The sequence below is a fragment of the Martes martes genome, assembly GCF_963455335.1.
Source record: "Martes martes genome assembly, chromosome: 7".
NCBI classification, from domain to species: domain Eukaryota; kingdom Metazoa; phylum Chordata; class Mammalia; order Carnivora; family Mustelidae; genus Martes; species Martes martes.
Window position 1 is genome coordinate 43,122,154 of NC_137894.1, and position 17,236 is coordinate 43,139,389.

At 42.2% G+C, this 17,236-nt stretch overlaps 1 protein-coding gene across 1 annotated transcript in view; it reads left to right on the forward strand.

Annotated features, from left to right (window-relative positions):
- Positions 1 to 17,236, forward strand: part of TLN2 (talin 2) — a 420,526-nt gene that overhangs the window by 161,675 nt on the left and 241,615 nt on the right. The window contains exon 3 of the mRNA XM_080808179.1: positions 5,939 to 6,015. The gene's annotated coding sequence lies outside the window, so the exon portion shown is untranslated. The remainder of the gene's footprint in view (positions 1 to 5,938; positions 6,016 to 17,236) is intronic.

A 17,236-nucleotide genomic window follows, 5' to 3' on the forward strand; every position in this document is an offset into this window, starting at 1 on the left:
ATACCTTCTGACAGCAGAGCTGGACTCTATAAGCATTGAGGTGTCCTTAGACTGGAAAACTACTCATGGTTTCAGGTAAAAAGCAGGACAAATCCTTGGCAAGTGGTAGGTGTTGCAGGAAATGGGGAGAATTTTATTTTCAGAATTTCTCTTGACTCTTTGCCTCTCCCTGTCTGTATTTTAGGGTTCCTAAAGAGCTCCTTGGTTTATTTGCTTCTTGAATTTTGGTTTGAAGAATTAATAATAATATGTGTCCAATGTTAGTGCTGACTTCAAGCTCAAAGTAATACAGATGACTTAAAAATGACGCTGGGGTTGAAGTTGCCACCCCTGCCCCCAGTCAAAAATCTGCATGGGACTTTTGATACCTCCCAAATTTAACCACTGATACAGCCTACTGTTGACATAAACAGTCCACACATAGCTTGATGTTATATGTATTATATGCTATGCCCTCTTACAGTAAAGTAAGCTAGAGAAAAGAAAATCACAAGAGCAAATACATGTACAGTACTGTACTATATCCCCAAAAAAGGCACATATAAGTGGACCCATGTGGTTCAAACCCATGTTGTTCAAGGGTCAACTGTGTACCCTTGTCATCTTCAACTAAATTTAGATTTTCTCTGCTTTGCTTGCTGTTATGTTATAAAAGCACCTTGTTAACTCTGGACAGTAAACATATCTGAGATGTGTTCATATGGGCCCACCTCCGGATTTTTAGGCTCATGTAGATGGTGTTAGGGTGAAGGGAGAGGGAGAGAGAATCCCAAGCAGACAATACGCTGAGCGTGGAGCCTGACATGGGGCTCGATCTTGGGACCCCGAGATCTTGACCTGAGCCCTCCACCTGAGCCAAGACCAAGAGCCAGACACTCGACCAACTGAGCCATCCAGGTACCCCACTGTACCCTGTCTTTTTTTTTTTTAAGATATTTTTTATTTATTTGACAGAGAGAGAGAGAGAGAGAGAGAGGTCACAAGTAGGCAGAGAGGGAGGGGGAAGCAGGCTCCCCGCCGAGCAGAGAGCCCGAGGCGGGGCTCAATCCCAGGACCCTGGGATCATGACCTGAGCCGAAGGCAGAAGCTTTAACCCACTGAGCCACCCAGGTGCCCCTGTACCCTGTCTTTTAATGACATGTTAGGAGGGAGGTGTTCTTTGCTGCTTTGGATCTGTACCACATAGTGAGATTTCTGCCGCAAGCCTTGCGCAGGCCTTTGACGGCTAGACCTTCTTGCCTCAGATCCCGCTTCACCTTGGCTCCATGTTCCTGTGTGGAATGTGGAAAACAAGGGTCCATAAAACCCTCACGGTGAAAAATTATCTTGTACGTTCTCAGATTACTTAATATGCATTTTGTTTCTTCAGTGCTGGTAATCAGTAGCGGATATACCATTTGGGGGGCAGTTTGCTCTAGGCACTGAGTTAAGAACTTTATATATTCTCATTTCTTTTTTTTTAAAAGATTTTATTTGACAGAGAGAGAGGGCATAAGCGGTATAGGCAGAGGAAGAAGCAGATTCCCTGCTGAGCAGGGAATCCTGACTTGGGTCTCGATCCCCGGGCCCTGGGATTTTGGCCTGAGCCAGACACAGACGCTTAATTGACTGAGCCACCCATGGGCCCCTGTACATTCTCATTTCACTTCTACATCTGAAATATGTAAGTATTACTATCTCTGTTCTGGTGATGAGTGGCTAAGGACTCTGAGAGGTGTGTTGAAGCTTGTTGGAGCAAGTAGCACGTGGTCCAAGATACAGAATCACTTAAGTCCAGTCATGATGACCTGCTCTCGGTGATGAGTCAGTAGCTTTTGCTGCCTTTTGGTCACATCTACCTGTGCCTCTCTCAGAAGACTCAGGGAAGGTCCAAAGTAGGGGTTGCCAAATGATGTACCAGATGATGGTTCAGAGAAGTCTATTTTAAGGCAGAGGTCCTTAAATTATCCACTGCTGGTCCCCTTAAGTTTCTATTTAATTGGAAGGGTCTTACACATGTTAAAAATAAGCACTTTTAATGAGTAAGTGTCCTAGGTAGATTCGTATTCTGTTCTAGAATTCTTTTAGCGACCTTACTATCAGGCATTAAACAGTGAGTTTCTGCCCTGGGCTGTTCCCATTAGTTCCCATTAGTGCTCCCATCAGGTTTGATTCTTGAGTATTGCTGATTGCTTTAGAGAGTCTTCTTCTTCTTCTTCTTTTCATTAAACATTTTATTTATTTATTTGACAGAGATTATAAGTAGTCAGAGAGACAGGCAGAGAGAGAAGGGGAAGCAGGCTCCCTGCCGAGCAGAGAGCCCTATGCGGGACTCGATCCCAGGACCCTGGGACCATGACCTGAGCTGAAGGCAGAAGCTTAACCCACTGAGCCACCCAGGTGCCCCAAGAGTCTGTCTTCTTGAATCCTCATGAGAGTTCTTATGAGGATTATTACAGAGGAGGAAACTGAGGCACAGAGAGGTTAAGGTACATCAAGGCCAAATGACAAGTAAATGACAGATCCAGGCAGGATCAGTCTCTACATTTAACCACTGTGTTCCCCTAAATGCAGTATTTTGTCTCAAACTCTGAGGTGTCTCAGCTTCAGAGGTAGGCTTGTCTGGCTTCCCACTCCCCTGGCCCCAACCATCCATTTAGAAAGTGGCCTTTGGACTGAGAAGGGGTGAGAAGGAGGACAGTGGATGGCCCTGGGTGGCCTGTGTAGTTGTCTGAGTTATACCCTGGAGACACAGGTACTTGGTTCAGTCTCATGATTACTCATTTCTGAAATTGGATAGTGGCTCTCGTCCTTTTGTCTACTTTCTAGGGAAATTGTTTTTGGGAGAGAGGGAGCCTCCAGGAGATGGAGAAGGATTAATTAGATTTGTACTTTACATCCAACACACCTGTAAAGGGATTTGTATGTCTACAAGGGATCATAGCTTTTTAACCAGGTTTATAATTATGGTATTAAGAAGATTCATGCATTATATGGAACTTCTCAACCTTTAAAAATAGGGCACCGAGAAGAGTAAATTTGTTTGCTGGAGAGAAATTGAACATAATGGTCCCTTTATGGGAAAACATGACTGTATTTTTGTAGTCTCAATAGAAAAAAAAAGGCTTTTCATAGATAAACATAATCCAATAAAAATAAATCACTGAAGTGGTTAAAACATTATAGTGGAGAATATTTTAACCATAGAAACGGCCCATGTGGACAAGTATGTCCCATTTGTTTTGATTCTTATTCAAATAGTCTTTTCATCAGTTCTCTTATTAGTCAGGGAATGAATCTACCTGTCTCTTGAAACGGTTTTGCCTTTGTTGTACTGGCTTTGAGCCTCTTGCTTCAGTTTCTTCAGCTGGAGGTCATAAACATTCCATGACATTTTGTGTGATAAATCTTCATTCTTGTGATTACAGGGTTTACTGTTCTGTTTGCAAATGGGATGGGATGATTGAGAAGATGGAAAATAAGAAGCAGCGCTGTATTTTGTGGTACTGGTTGGGTTACAAGTAACCAACCGAATGGAGCTGCTCACCTTAAAAGGGTGGGGGCGGGGAGCATTTATAATATGGATACAGGTGTGTTTTAGGAATGCAAATGCAAGCATCAAGTGGCCCTGGGGAACGAACAGGAGCTGGAGACAAGGACGGGAACCATAATCGGTGTTCATTACAAGCACATTTATGATAAAAAAGTCAGTAAGTGGAGAGGAAAGCTGACAGAAAGCAGGTAGAAATCTATGTAGCGAAACACCCGACAGTTAAGTGTGGTATTTAAATATAGCTCCATTGTATTCTTTGGAAAAAAATCATGCTCATTTTAAGAAAGTCAAACAGTATTTAGAAGTGAAAATCCTCTAAAATTCCAGTAATCAGGGGTAATTGTAACTATTTGGATAAACATCCTTCTAGATAAGTCTTCGGACATCTGGGAACACGCACATACAAATGGAATCCTAGTGCGCATGGTCATTTATCTGTTTTGGTCATATGGAGCGATATCTTTTCCCATCAGTAAATACAGATCTTCATCATTGTTTCCAGAGTCTGTATGGTTTATTTCACGTGTCTTCCTTGTGAACCTAGAAGGCATTGACTTTTTTTCATAATTACTAATAATTTATAATAATGCTATGTATGTCCATCTTTTTGCTTACACAATTACTTACTTCGAGTAAATTCTTAGAGGTAACATTGCTAAATCAAAGAATGTGTCAGTTTATATGTGGCCAAAATAACATACATGGTGGGCTACGTGATGAGCTATGTCTTTAAAGCTTGCTATTGTCAGTCTTGGACATTTTTATTAGTCTGACAGGTTAAAAAAACCCTCAATTGTCTGAAGTTTGTATTTTTTCATTGTTAGTGTACTTGATTATCTTTTCATATGTTTATTGCTGTTGTAATTCTTTTTATGGAAAGTTTATTGGCTATGTCCATTTCAAGGGGAGTATTTTCTTACTGCTTGATTTTTTTTTTTTGCTTAATTAGGATAGCAACCTTTATATGTCTGCTGTCTAAATATTTTAGATAAAATATTTAAATAGGTAAAAGTAGGTAGTTTCTTATTTCACCCTTTGATTAAATCTCACCTTTTGTTCTTTGCTCTTTTTTTAAACTTAATTTTGCCATTCATAAATTTGAGATTTTTTTTCATAAATTGGAAATTTTAAAAAGATGGCAAGTCAAATATCTCAGTCCTTTGTAGTTTCAGTTTTTGATGTCCAGTTACTTTTGTATTTGCTTTTTTTTTTTTTTTAAGATTTTATTTATTTATTTAACACAGAGAGAGATCACAAGTAGGCAGAGAGGCAGACAGAGATGGGGGGAAGCAGGCTCTCTGCTGAGCAGAGAGCCCAATGTGGGGCAGGATCACAGGACCCTGAGATCATGACCTGAGCTGAAGGCAGAGGCCCAACCCACTGAGCCACCCAGGTGCCCCTGTATTTACTTATTTTTTTAAAGATTTTATTTTTAAGCAATCTCTATACCCATCGTGGGCTGTAGAGATCAAGAATCGTGTGCTCTACCTGAAGCCAGCCAGGCGCCCCTGATGTCATGTTTAGAAGGGCCTCCTCTGTCTGCATATTACAGAATTATTGGTATATTCTTCTAGTACTCATCTGATTCTGTTTTGAGTTTATTTTTCCACAGGTAGGGATCTAGATTTTTCCCTCCTCTGTAGCTAACCAGCGCCATTCATGAACCAGTCTCCTACACTTCCCCAGATAGGATTCCATGTACTTGGTCTGTTTCGTATGAATACTTAGTTCTCTACCTGGATGTTCTGTTTCATCGATTCCCATGTATGTTGTCACTCAGATATCTGTTTAACTGTGGCTGAGATGTTTTGATTTTTGCAGTTGATGGTGGTGCTTGAGTCTGCTTCAGATTGGGTTTCCGGGAACTGAGGTGATAAGTGGTCAGTTGTGAATGGCTCAGGGAAATGGAAATGACAAGGGATCAGCTGAAGCGAGAAGGGGCCACTTCACAGACATGTTACAGAAACTAAGTAGGAAAAGGGTGAATGAGACCAGAAGAGCTCATATAAGCTAATTTAAAAAAGACTAAGCATGCCTGATTTTTGTTTTAAACACTGGGGGTGGGAGCAGGTGGGTCAGGAAATGTATATATTTGGTCTTTGTTTAAATTTGAAGCCATTAAGCACTTCTACCATAGGGAAGGGGAAAAAATGTGTTTTTGCCTCTTTGCCAACAGTAACATAATTTTGGTCTTTGAAATAACTGTCTTGGGACCTCAATTCCCTGTTGGTAGAGCAAATTCCCAGCCCATGTGTTGTAGCGGAAATTCATTGTTTCCTGAGTTACTTCCTTTCATGCTTAGTGTGGGGGGAAATGACCAAATGTATAGATAGAGATTTTTTTTTTTCTCCAGAAACTGACATCTCTAACATAACTTGATCCTGATGATGTTTATTACTGTTGTAGGTACTGCTGCTGGAAGGCTTCTCAGATGCTTTAGGATATCTTCAGGGAAATCAACTCTACGTAAACGGAGAATTCAGGTGAGTCCTTGAAAAAAATATATCTTCTTATCATTAGCTGCTCCCCTGCATTGATAAAATGTAAGTGTCAAAACCTTGTCACTTAAATTGTCTCATTTGACGTTTTTTGAGGCAGGCATGTTGCTGCCGGTCTTGCCACTTAAATTGTTTATTTTTTCCTCCAGCAGTTGGGTGGGGTGAAAGTAGGGGCCTGCAAGACAGGAGGAGGAGCTGTGTTTAGTCTTTCTGCATGAATTCTCATTTATTCACACCCGTTGGCTTTATAAACCTTGCATTTTTGAAGTGTTGGATAAGGAATTAATGTAGAAAATTCTAAGTCTTTGCACCATCAAACTGCCTCAGGGTTCTTGGAGCCCTCCAGGGACAGCACGCAGTTGCTCTAACATGAGATAACCTTTGGGTATAGGTCGTGAGTTTCTCCCTTTGATAGTCCTGGGTGGGATTGCATGATCCCAAGTGGTGTGTGGGAGGTACCCTTGTCAGGGACAAAATACCCTCGGGGGGGACAAAAGTGATCTTCTGTAGGTCCTTGCTATGCCTGGTTCGACCTTTGACAGGTTAAGAAGGGCTAGTTTACATCCCTGCACTCAAAAACCGTATCGTGGCACATGAGGCTTACCAGTTCTGTTCCTGACCAGCTTCACAACTGGGGACAAGTAGATCTTTGCTGATGTTGATACACTCGTCTGTAAAACAAAGGCTGGCCGAGCCCAGCCTGCTTCTCCCTTTCCCTCTGTTCCTCCCCACTGTTCATTCTCTCTCTCTCTCTCTGACAAATAGATACAATCTTAAAAAAACACATACACACACACACACAAACCCCCCCCCCAAAAAAAAAACAACTCGACAGGGTTTTAAGTTGTTGGATAAAAATGGTACAGCATTCTTCCTTCACAGCATCGTGGGCAGCCTCTGGCCTGGTGGTGTCCGACAGATAAGTGTGTATCTGTAATGTGGGACCACTCAGAGCTAGGGATGTGGTGCCCTGGATGCCCGACTTCAGAGAGGCCAGTGCAGAGATCTTGTGTGAGGAGGGTAGGGCGGGGAAGGGTGGGGGTACAGCTGAGAGCTGAGTGGAGAGCAGTGGGATCACTTGTACACAGGGTGGAAAAGGGGAAGGGAGCTGTCCTGTCCAGGACTCATTTGGTTGTTGTGGTGTGCAGGTTATCCTATGAGGACCTGCAGGGGGCACCAGGTGGTCCTGTTGGACTGAAGGGCCTGGGCACAGTGGGCAGGAAGCATAGCATACCTAAGGCTTTCCCAGGACTTCAGATCTGAAAGCAGTGTGCCAAGCGCATTCTTATTCCATGGGTCGGTACAGAATGGAGGACTGTGGTTTGCATTGACTTCTCCCTGGGATATATATGGGGCGCGGCACAGGTGGAGGACTGAGTGACTAGGACAGGAAATTAATGTGGGGAAGGGGCAACAAGAACACCGATTTCAGGTTGCCGACATAATCCTGTCTGCTTTGGAAAGTTCTGTGATATTATCCCATGGCCTACATAGATTGGAACACAGTGGTTCAGTCCTTTGGAATTCCTGTACCAGTGATTTCTGGCTTTTCTTTAGCATGCCTATTTTCTGGAAACTTAAATGAAATCTGACAGACTTACCTAGTATTCCCTTCTGTCAACCCAGCTCTTGGTTTACTGCCTGATTTGTATGGTTTGGTTGGGTTGCTTCCTGGGGATATTTATTTCACTGCTCTTTTTAGGAAAAAAACTAGATCAAACAACAACAGAAACATTTGTCTGAAATGTATAAGAATATGAGGAATTATCTGAAATCTTGACACTTCTGTGAGTGTCTAAAGTCATGAGTACATGCTTGCAGGAGCTTTTATTTTGACATGAACTAGAGAGCAGAGAATTGCTTTAAGGGACCTGGGCCTGGGTGAGTCTGAATACAACTTAATGAATGAAAAATATGATCAATCAGTCTGTTCTGAGTATATCAGAAGGCCAGGCCCTGCTGGGCAAGATCTTGTAGGGATGAACAATTAAGAATTAGAGACAGCCATGTTTCCAAGGAATAAGCGTGTGCTTTTAAAAGGTTGTGTGCATGAGAGAGGAGAGAGAGATTTATAATAAAGTGTAGAGGGTGAGGGGCACATGATAAATGACTTGTTTAGCATTGTACTTAATGACTCGTGATGTATTCCGGATTTAAGGAAAAAAATGTAATATTTTGAACTTATCTCCGTTTTTCCCTACAGGCTCATAAAAAAATACTTTAAAAGTATTTTTAAATGAAAAACACTGTTTCTGACTCTCTGGGAATTTTGAATTCCCAGTGCTGTTTTGGGGCAGGGTCTTGAATCTATAAAATTCACAGCAGGATCTACATTGTCGTTTGTCATTCTGGATCAGTCCCTTAAAAGCTATGATGGCTGGGGAGGTGCGTTCTTGTGCTTATTTTTCTTCATTAAAAATGTAATCTCTTATGCACTTTTGTCTCCCTGCCATCCTCCATTAGCCGGATTCTTTGGATTCCTCTGCTTGTTGGCTGTAGGCGCTGCCACTTGCTCACCCCCCTGTGGGCTCCCTGAGTGGCTGGGAGCCCTAATTAGCATCCTCCTAATTAGCATCACATTCTTGATCAGGGTTCCCGGACATGGACATGTGCTAGGCTCCTCACTCTGCTGTCTGTGCTTCGTAAATGTTTCACAACAACAACGATTTCCAGATTGTTTCTCATAATTAAACCTAAGAATACATGGATATAATAGAATGTGCTGTTTCCTTATACTTTTTGGCCAATTATGCTCACTAGTTAATTTCTTTCGAAGTTAGACAGCCTTGTGGAGAGCTCAGGATTTGAGCCTTTTCTCAGAATAGATTGGATTTCATGGATTTACAGGCTCTAGAGTATTTGTGTCTGCGTTTCCGTAGTCTTCTATAGAACACAAACCTTTAAAAGTGCCGTATTCTAGCTGTGAAGTCCCATATTCTGAAGACCTAACGTGATTATCAAAGCTGTTCTGTTTGCCACAAATCAGAACTGGACAGCTTTCCAGAACCATTAAATGGCTAGTTTACTTGTGGAGTTTAAACCTGACTTTAAAATAGAAGTAAGCGCACTGTGAGGCCAGCTGTAGTGGTACAGCTTGAGAGAAATCCTATTGCTATGATCTAAACACTAGTCTTAGAGAGTATCTTTCATTTAAAGTATGTAAGTCAAAGTAATGCATGCAAATAGTTAAAAATAGAAAATCCTGCAGAACAGCTTAGAATGAAAAGCAACGAAGGTTTTTTACCCCACTGCTTCCTTCACTTAGTCTTCCTTCTCAGAAGCAACCACCTTTTTTTCCTGGAGATCATTTTCCCTTTTGTGACTTCCACATGTATAAATATTATGCTTGCAGCACCGTTTCTCACATTATCAGTTTTAAGAGCTGTTTATGGTGTCTTGATGTGATTGCTGATGAGCTCACCCTGACCATCCCCGTCTCCCTTCCTCCCTGCCGCTGATTCACATTTTCAGTCCTACAGCCACTTCCTCCCTGTACCTCGGCAGCCTCCTCCGTTCTTGGTCTGTCTCCTGTATAGGCTGTTTCTTGTTTACTCGCCCCCTCTCCCCCCACCCCCACCCTCATATCTACGTTTCCATTTGGGGCAGCTCTACCTTTGATTTTCTTCAAAGAGAGGATGCAAAGGAGAGAGACAGGCAGAAAAGCAGACCCCCACTGAGTGGGGTGCCCAACGGGGCAGCGGTGGGGGGGGGGGGGCTCAGTCCCACCACCCTGACATCAGTCCTGAGTTAACAACCTAGAGTCGGAGGCCTAGTCACCCAGGTGCCCCTGTACCCTTGATTGTCTAGTGTTCAGAGTTGGTAATAATTTAATCTGTTGTTTAATGAGGGCTTCCGTGGCTTACCTATGACTTGATTCTGAATGTGAACTCCAAGAAGCAACATTCACTCTGTTGTGAACCAGGTAGCAGCTGTTACCGTCACAGCCCAGTGTGTGGTGAGTTTATAGTCCTTCCTCTCTGAGCCCGATGTCCCCACAGCTCCGTGGAGCATGTTTGAACGATTCTCCCTTTTACATAAGCACCAGCCGTATTGGGCTCACCGTCAGGTTTGCCTAGCCTCTCAGTCTTTCCGCCCTTCCTGGAAGCCCGCTTTATGTTTGGAGGTCTTCCCCCCACAGCCCGCCTGCTTTCCACCTTCCACCAGAACCTGCCAGCCTCCCAGCCAGTGCTCATGGCCAGGAAAAGCTTACCCCTGCTAACACTGTCGGAAAAAGCCTGAAGCTTCAGGCTCTGGTGTCTTTGAAGGGCCAGTAACCTGGTGTTTAAAGTTAGCCATCATTTATTGAGGACCTGATAGGTTAGGCACCTAGGTATTAGAAGCCTGGTGTCCATTGAAATCCTCACACCAGCCCTGTGGAGCAGAATCATTGACACTGTTTCCTTGAAGAAGCTGAGGTCTGGATCAGAGACTCCTCCCAGGCCTCTGCTGGGAAGTACTTCTTAGAGCCTGGGGTGGGCTGGGGGCATAGGTGTGGCTTCATAGGTGAGAAACGGGTGCAACATCTTACACCCTTTCCTCAGCACACCAGCCCCTCCTGAGACAATTGCTGCTGCTCTCTGGAAACTCAGCTCTGCTCAATTCCACCTTGCTTGGAATTGCTTGCTGTGGGTGTACTCTGGGGCCAAGAACTCATTTTACAGAATTCTGGGACTGGATATGGGACTGTCCTTACCCACTCAGGGTTCCCTTTGTGAATTTGAAGTGAGGAATGAGGCTTCATCCATACTCAACCCTGCTGGGAAGTGGGGGGAAAAGGTACTTTGACCCCTTGACATGGTTGTCTGCTTTCTAGGCAAATAGCCCATGGATGAGTGGGTAGAGTTACTCTTCATCCCTCCGTTAAGTCAGCGGCTACCTAAGTGCAAATAGTGTTTTCTTAGCAAACATCTTGACCTCTTGAGTTTATGCTCTGAAGTAAGTAGTGAATGAAAGGGAGATCTTTGGGGCACCTGGGTGGCTCAGTGGGTTAAAGCCTCTGCCTTCGGTTCAGGTCATGCCTTCGGTTCAGGTCATGGGATCGAGTTCTGCATGGGGCTCTCTGCTCAGCGGGGAACCTGCTTCCTCCTCTCTCTCTGCCTGTCTCTCTGCCTACTTGTGATCTCTGTCTGTCAAATAAATAAATAAAATCTTTAAAAAAAAAAAAAGAAAGGGAGATCTTTAGAGCAGCGCCTAGTTTACTTATGGAAGACACAGCTGGCCTTAGTGAGGTCGAGTCTTAATGCGTAGACTGGGGTCAACATTTCCCTTGTTGCAGTGGTTACTGGGAGTAATTTCCTGCATTAAAATATAGTAGTGGTAGGCAGTCCAAGGTTACCTTACTAAGAAGTTGGAACAATCTAAATCTGTGTTGGCTATTTGTAATTTTTGTATTTATTGATTGTAAGCATAGGATAGGGTGCTAACTGAGCAGAGTTGTAACCTGTATGAGACGTTTTTGGTTCCGGTAAACAAAGATCATTGATCTTCAGTCATATAGGTCCCTTGACACTTGTGTAAAAGTGATTTGGGTTGGGCGGGGGGTCACCTGGGTGACTCAGTCTGTTAAGCGTCTGCTTTCGGCTCGGGTCATGATGCTGGGATCGAACCCCGCGTTGGGCTCCTCGCTCAGTGGGAAGCCTGCTTCTCCCTTCCCCTCTGGCCTTCCCCCCCATGCTCTCACCTGCTACCCCCCTCAAATGAATAAATAAAAAATCTTTTTTAAAAAGTGATTTAGGGGACCAAATCTATTCGGACATTTTAGATCTCTTTTTTTTTAAAGATTTTATTTATTTTATTTTTATTTTACTTATTTATATTTATTTATTTATTTATTTGTGTGTGCAATGTGTCTGCACATTGCACGGATGTAGAGGCATCTGGCAGATGAGCAGAAGGAGAGTAAGTTCAAAGGAAGGAGGGATTTCTAAGGCGGTAGAGGAGGTTTCCAAGAGAAGGTAGCATTTATTTCTGGGTTAAGTGGTTTAAGTTTTGCTACCCCTCACGGAACAGACTATGAACCACAGTGGGTTAAACAGGCTAGAAGTTGATGTTTTCTCACCTAGAATGAAGTCCTGAGGTGCGGTTGCCAGAGACTTGGGCTCCTGGCAGGGTGAGTAAAATTTCACAGCTCTCTTCGGGGTAAACTTATTTTTTCTCTTTTTCAGGGTATGAAAAGTGAGGGTAAATTTTTAAAATCCGTGCTGAAAGCAAAAATCCCTTATAGACAAAATGGCTCCTAAAAGTTCCTTGGGAAGATGTCACTGGAGGGGCTGGTATTCTCTCTCCTAGTCCGTCTAGCAGAGTGGGCTTTTCTCCCTCTGTAAGAGCTTGCTGCTAAGTAGTTGGCCTCTGTGTTTAAGGACCATGCTGTAAACTAAGGAAGACTTCCTGCATCCAGATAGGACCCCAAGAGAAACTTCCTTCCCTGGGCTTCCTCAGTTACTGAAAATCCTTGTGCCCCTCCCATGGTCTTTCTGGGGCTTGCTTGCTCACTGAGAAGAGGAGAAATGGAACTGTCTGCCAGATTGCTTATTCATACCTTTTCTCATCAAAGCTTTCAAACATGTTCAAAAGTGAAGAGAATTTTATAGTCAACTTTGGGTCCACCACCCAGGTTCAGCAAGGATTAACCTTAAAGTTGTTTCGTCTGTAACCTTTTCTTCCCACTCATGATTTTGAAGCACATCCTTGCTATTTTATTTTTTTCTTCATTAGTGTCTCTGTATTTGTCCTTAAAATATAGGACTTATACCGTATCACAATAAAACCATAAAAATTACCAGTATTACCTTAATACCATTAAATATCAAATTAATGTTTGAATTTTCTGTTGTCCTACATACTTTTTTGTTTCTTAGAATCAGAATCCAAATAAGGCTTATACATGGTAATTGACAGATACGTCTTTAATCCCTTTTTAATCTATTCTGACCCCTCCATCAACTACCCCCCCCCACCGTGATTTGTTTGTTGAAGAAACTGTGTTATTTGTCCTTTAGAGCAGAGAATCTCAAATGGAATGATCTCCCTCCCCCATCTTGGGATATTTGACAGTGTTGGGAGATATTTTTAGTTGTCACAGTGTTGGGGGTGGGGGGAGTGGACTGCTTCCTGGCATCTAGTGGGTAGAGGCTGAGGATGTTGCTAAATTATACAGTGCTCAAGACGGCCCCCTCACAGCAAAGAAGTATCTGGCCTGAAAGGTTGATAGTCCTAGATTGAGAAACTCTACTATAGCAATTCCCATAGTGTGAATTTTACTGATTTCTTCCCCCTGGTGCCATTTAACTTATTTTTCTGTTCCTTGTGTTTTCTGTGATTTGTTAAAGCTTGAGTTCTGGTCACATTCAGATCTGGATTTTTTTTCTTCTTAGTCAAGGCTACATATTTTCATTGAATATATAGTCACTGGTGGTCTCTCTTTTTGTGGAATTATTGGTCTTTGATCATTGCCTATATCTTTTCATTTATTAGTGATTGTGAAATAGTGATTCCCAGTTCTGTCATCCCTTCCTTATTTGTATATGAGAAGTCTCACATAAAGACAAGTTTAATGTCAATTACTTGTTTACCTTGAGATTCAGGCAGGAAAGGATAAACACTTGATATTTTCCCTATTTTTTTCAAAACAATGAGTTCCTTGGTGGCATTCTCTAATGGTGACCACTGAAGTTTTATTTCTTATTTGTTTTGCTTTTTTCTCTTTTCAGTGTAAATATGATGGATACGTTTCAAATTAATCCTCTTACTGATAGTCGCAGTGTCCCATGTTTGGCCAGTAGCAACTAATTCAAGTTGGCTCCCAAGTCCTCTTGACAAGAACTTTTTTTATATCCTTCCTGGTGTCATACCATGTCACAGGGTTGTCTTACCCATTTCTTACTCCAAACTTAGACTTACTACTTCTTCAAGGAACTCTCGTTCCTTTGAGTATTTCAAAGGTATGGTGTGAAAACTGGGAATGTTTATCGTCATTTGGATTCATCATTGCTTCTGGATCTTTTCAGTGGATCAAACTAGGGAATATGACTGTGTGTATGTGTGTTTGTGTGTATGTGTATGTTATATAAGGACCAAACCAATTATTAGTGCATACAGATACTTGTAAGTAAAACGCAGGTGTATTCATCAATTTACTTCATCAATTTTATATCTATGCTCTTTTCTCCACCCTCATTCTCAGTGATACCATAGTTTTTCGTTTGCTTTATTTCCTGCTGCATACAGCATAGACCTAGTCTTTGAGATGTTTGGAATAGTTCTTATCTATGTGATGATGCCACTAACTGTATATATAGTTAAGTTCATTGTTGGATTTTATTTTTGGTTTTTAGAGAGTCCTTTTTCAATTGAAATTTGTGCAACATTGTCCTGATTTCCATCTAGAACATGAGGCATATTCAGAGGTGTTTGGTTTTACACCTGTTGCCTTGCCATCCTGTTTCCTCCTTCCTCATATGTAGCATTTGAAAAAAAAAACAACAACAGTCTTTGATACCAGCAAATATGTGTGCGCTTTCATATCTACACATCCCTTTCTTTTCCAGTATAGTATACTGTATACACCTCGATCTACCTGGCCTTTTTTTCACTTAATCTATCCCGGCTTCTGTCCATGGTGGTGCACAGAGATAATCCACACTCCTTTGCGCAGCTGCATAGCCCAGCATCGTGTGGGTTTGCTCTAACTTACTCATCCTGCCCTCTTGGTGGATGTGATGTTTTTCATCTTTGACTTACTAGGAATACTGCTGTGTGGAATAGCCTTAGACACTCTTAAAATCATTTGTCTTTTCTGACTTTAGGAAAGTTTAAAGTGTATATATATATATATATATATATATGTATGTATATATATATATAATATGATTCTTTGTATGAAGAAAGAGAAGGATGTCTGAAAGCTGTTGGGATGAACTGAGCTTCAGGACGGGAAAGGGAAATTAGGCTTTGGAGAAACAGAGAAGAGCTTTTGGGCGGAGTAGATGTTCTGCCTTCAAGTAAAAGAAAATCAGGCTTAGGAAGGTTGGTGGAGTGTAGGTTTCCGTGACCTGCATTGCCAGGCCAAGGGCTTTCAATCTTCCACTTCAGGGCAGGAGTTGGCAACCTTTTCCCTGCAAGGGACCCAGACTGTAAATATTTAAAGGCACCGTCACTGTTGGGACTACTGAAGTCTGCTGTTGGAATACAAAAAGCTGCCACAGACAATTCATAAATGAGTGTGGCTGTGTTCCAAGTAAACTAGATTTTTGGGCCTTGAAGTTTGGATTTCATGGAGTAATCATGTATTATGAAATAGAATTCTTAATTTTCTCCCCAACAATTGAAAATGGTAAAAAATCATTCTTAACTTGTTGGCCATAGTTTGCCAATCTCTGTTCTGAGCATTTGGGAGCAGTAGAAAGTTCTTGAGCACAAGGAGGACCTGCTCAAAAGGATTATCAGGAGTGGATTAAAGAGGGCTCAGTCAGAGGGAAAGAGCCCAGGCTGCTCAGGAAGCTGTTGATGCTCTCAACGTGGATACAATTGGAAGGTGTCTGTGGGAGTGGATTTCTTCTTCTTCTTCTTCTTCTTCTTTTTTTTTTTTTATTACCTGATATTAGAGAATTACTGAGAAGCTATGGCCTCATTATATTGTTTGATAGAGAATTTGCATTTCTTTATGCAATTTTTAGTCTCTCATCTCTCATTGGTTATATACAAAGAGAGCACCAAACTCACCATTCCTTATTGTGGGGGTTCAGGGCAGAATCTCTCATTCCTGCTTCTACTTCCCACCCTCACCCTTCAAAGAAACCCAAGATTGAGCCCGTTCACCAACGAGCCTTTTGTGTCAACTGTCTTGTATCTCTCCTTTCCTGCGACATTGCAGCTAACTGTTGAGAGAACGGTATTTTGTTTGTGGGAGGAAAATCAAAGATGATATAAATGAAAAAATGCATTTTCATATAATGGAAATTATTAGAGCAACTTTTAAAATGTCACTGCAGATTAATGCAGACAAGAAGGAGCTGAATATATTAGAAAGTAGGTCAAGTTATCTCATGTTTATGAATGAGGCGAATTAGAGTACAGGTTTAGGTTTATAAAATTGTGTGATACTATGGTTTATATGAATTACCCTAGCTCCAATGATATTATAGCAAAATATAATTAAAATATATTGAGTTTGTTTCTTTATCCTTTGTGGCTAAGTATTTTATACCTACTATTTTATGAATTTAATAAACTAGTAAAAGTGATGAGCTGCTTGTTATTGCTCACATTTCCTGTACTAGACACAGAATCTACTCTGGGGAGTTAAAGCTGAAGTAGATTTAATCCAGGGGATGGATGCTTCCAGAATCCTTGGAAGGTGTAGAGGAGGAACTGGCTCTAGGTTAAGCCTCTAGGATACCCCTCACCCACAGAACCATTTTCTTGCACCAGAATCGGGAAGGCTGCCATGGCTCTTGCTGTGGGAAGCTGTTGAATTAGAAACCCACTCCATGAGCTGCTAGCTTCTGCACTGCGCTTCCTCTGCCAAGAGACCTTGCTTTTGGGGATGCCGTTACACTCTGCCTTTTTGCTCCATGACTCCGTTCCAGATCAGAGTTGCCTGTGAGCTCATTCCCATTGGTGGTGAAGAGTCTGTCGCATTGGACTCCGTAGCAGCAAAGGAGTCTGGGCAATATGCCGTGTTTAGCTGTCCAGCCTCTCCCTGCTGCAAGTGAGCCAATCTCCTGGCGTTGCCTCTGTTTTCATTTTCAGGAACTGCTGCTTCAGATACCCATGCTACCGGGGGTAGGTATCTGAAGGACAGAATATCAGAATCTCTCTTCCTTGGATACACAGAATACATTTTGATAGACTTGCATCGTGATAATAGTAACAGGTGTAAGAGGTATCACACCAGTGTTACTGGTTAACTTGTATTCATTAACAGTGTTACTGATGACGTAAAGAATTTGGTAAGGAAGCATTTGCCATTTTGGAAAGCTCTTTGGGGGGGTTGGAATTGACGTCATACTAGGAAAGGAACACCTATGGATGAACAGTTAAAAAGTTCAATGATGGTGGGATCCGGGCCCAGAGAACCTGCTGTCTCCACGAAGGATGGTAGGTCAAAATACTGTCCCGATCATCCCTGACTTGAGCATTTGTTGGACTAGGCCAAGTGCAAGCTCAGTGGTTAGGCTTTTGTTTACTGCAGTATTGCTGCCTGACT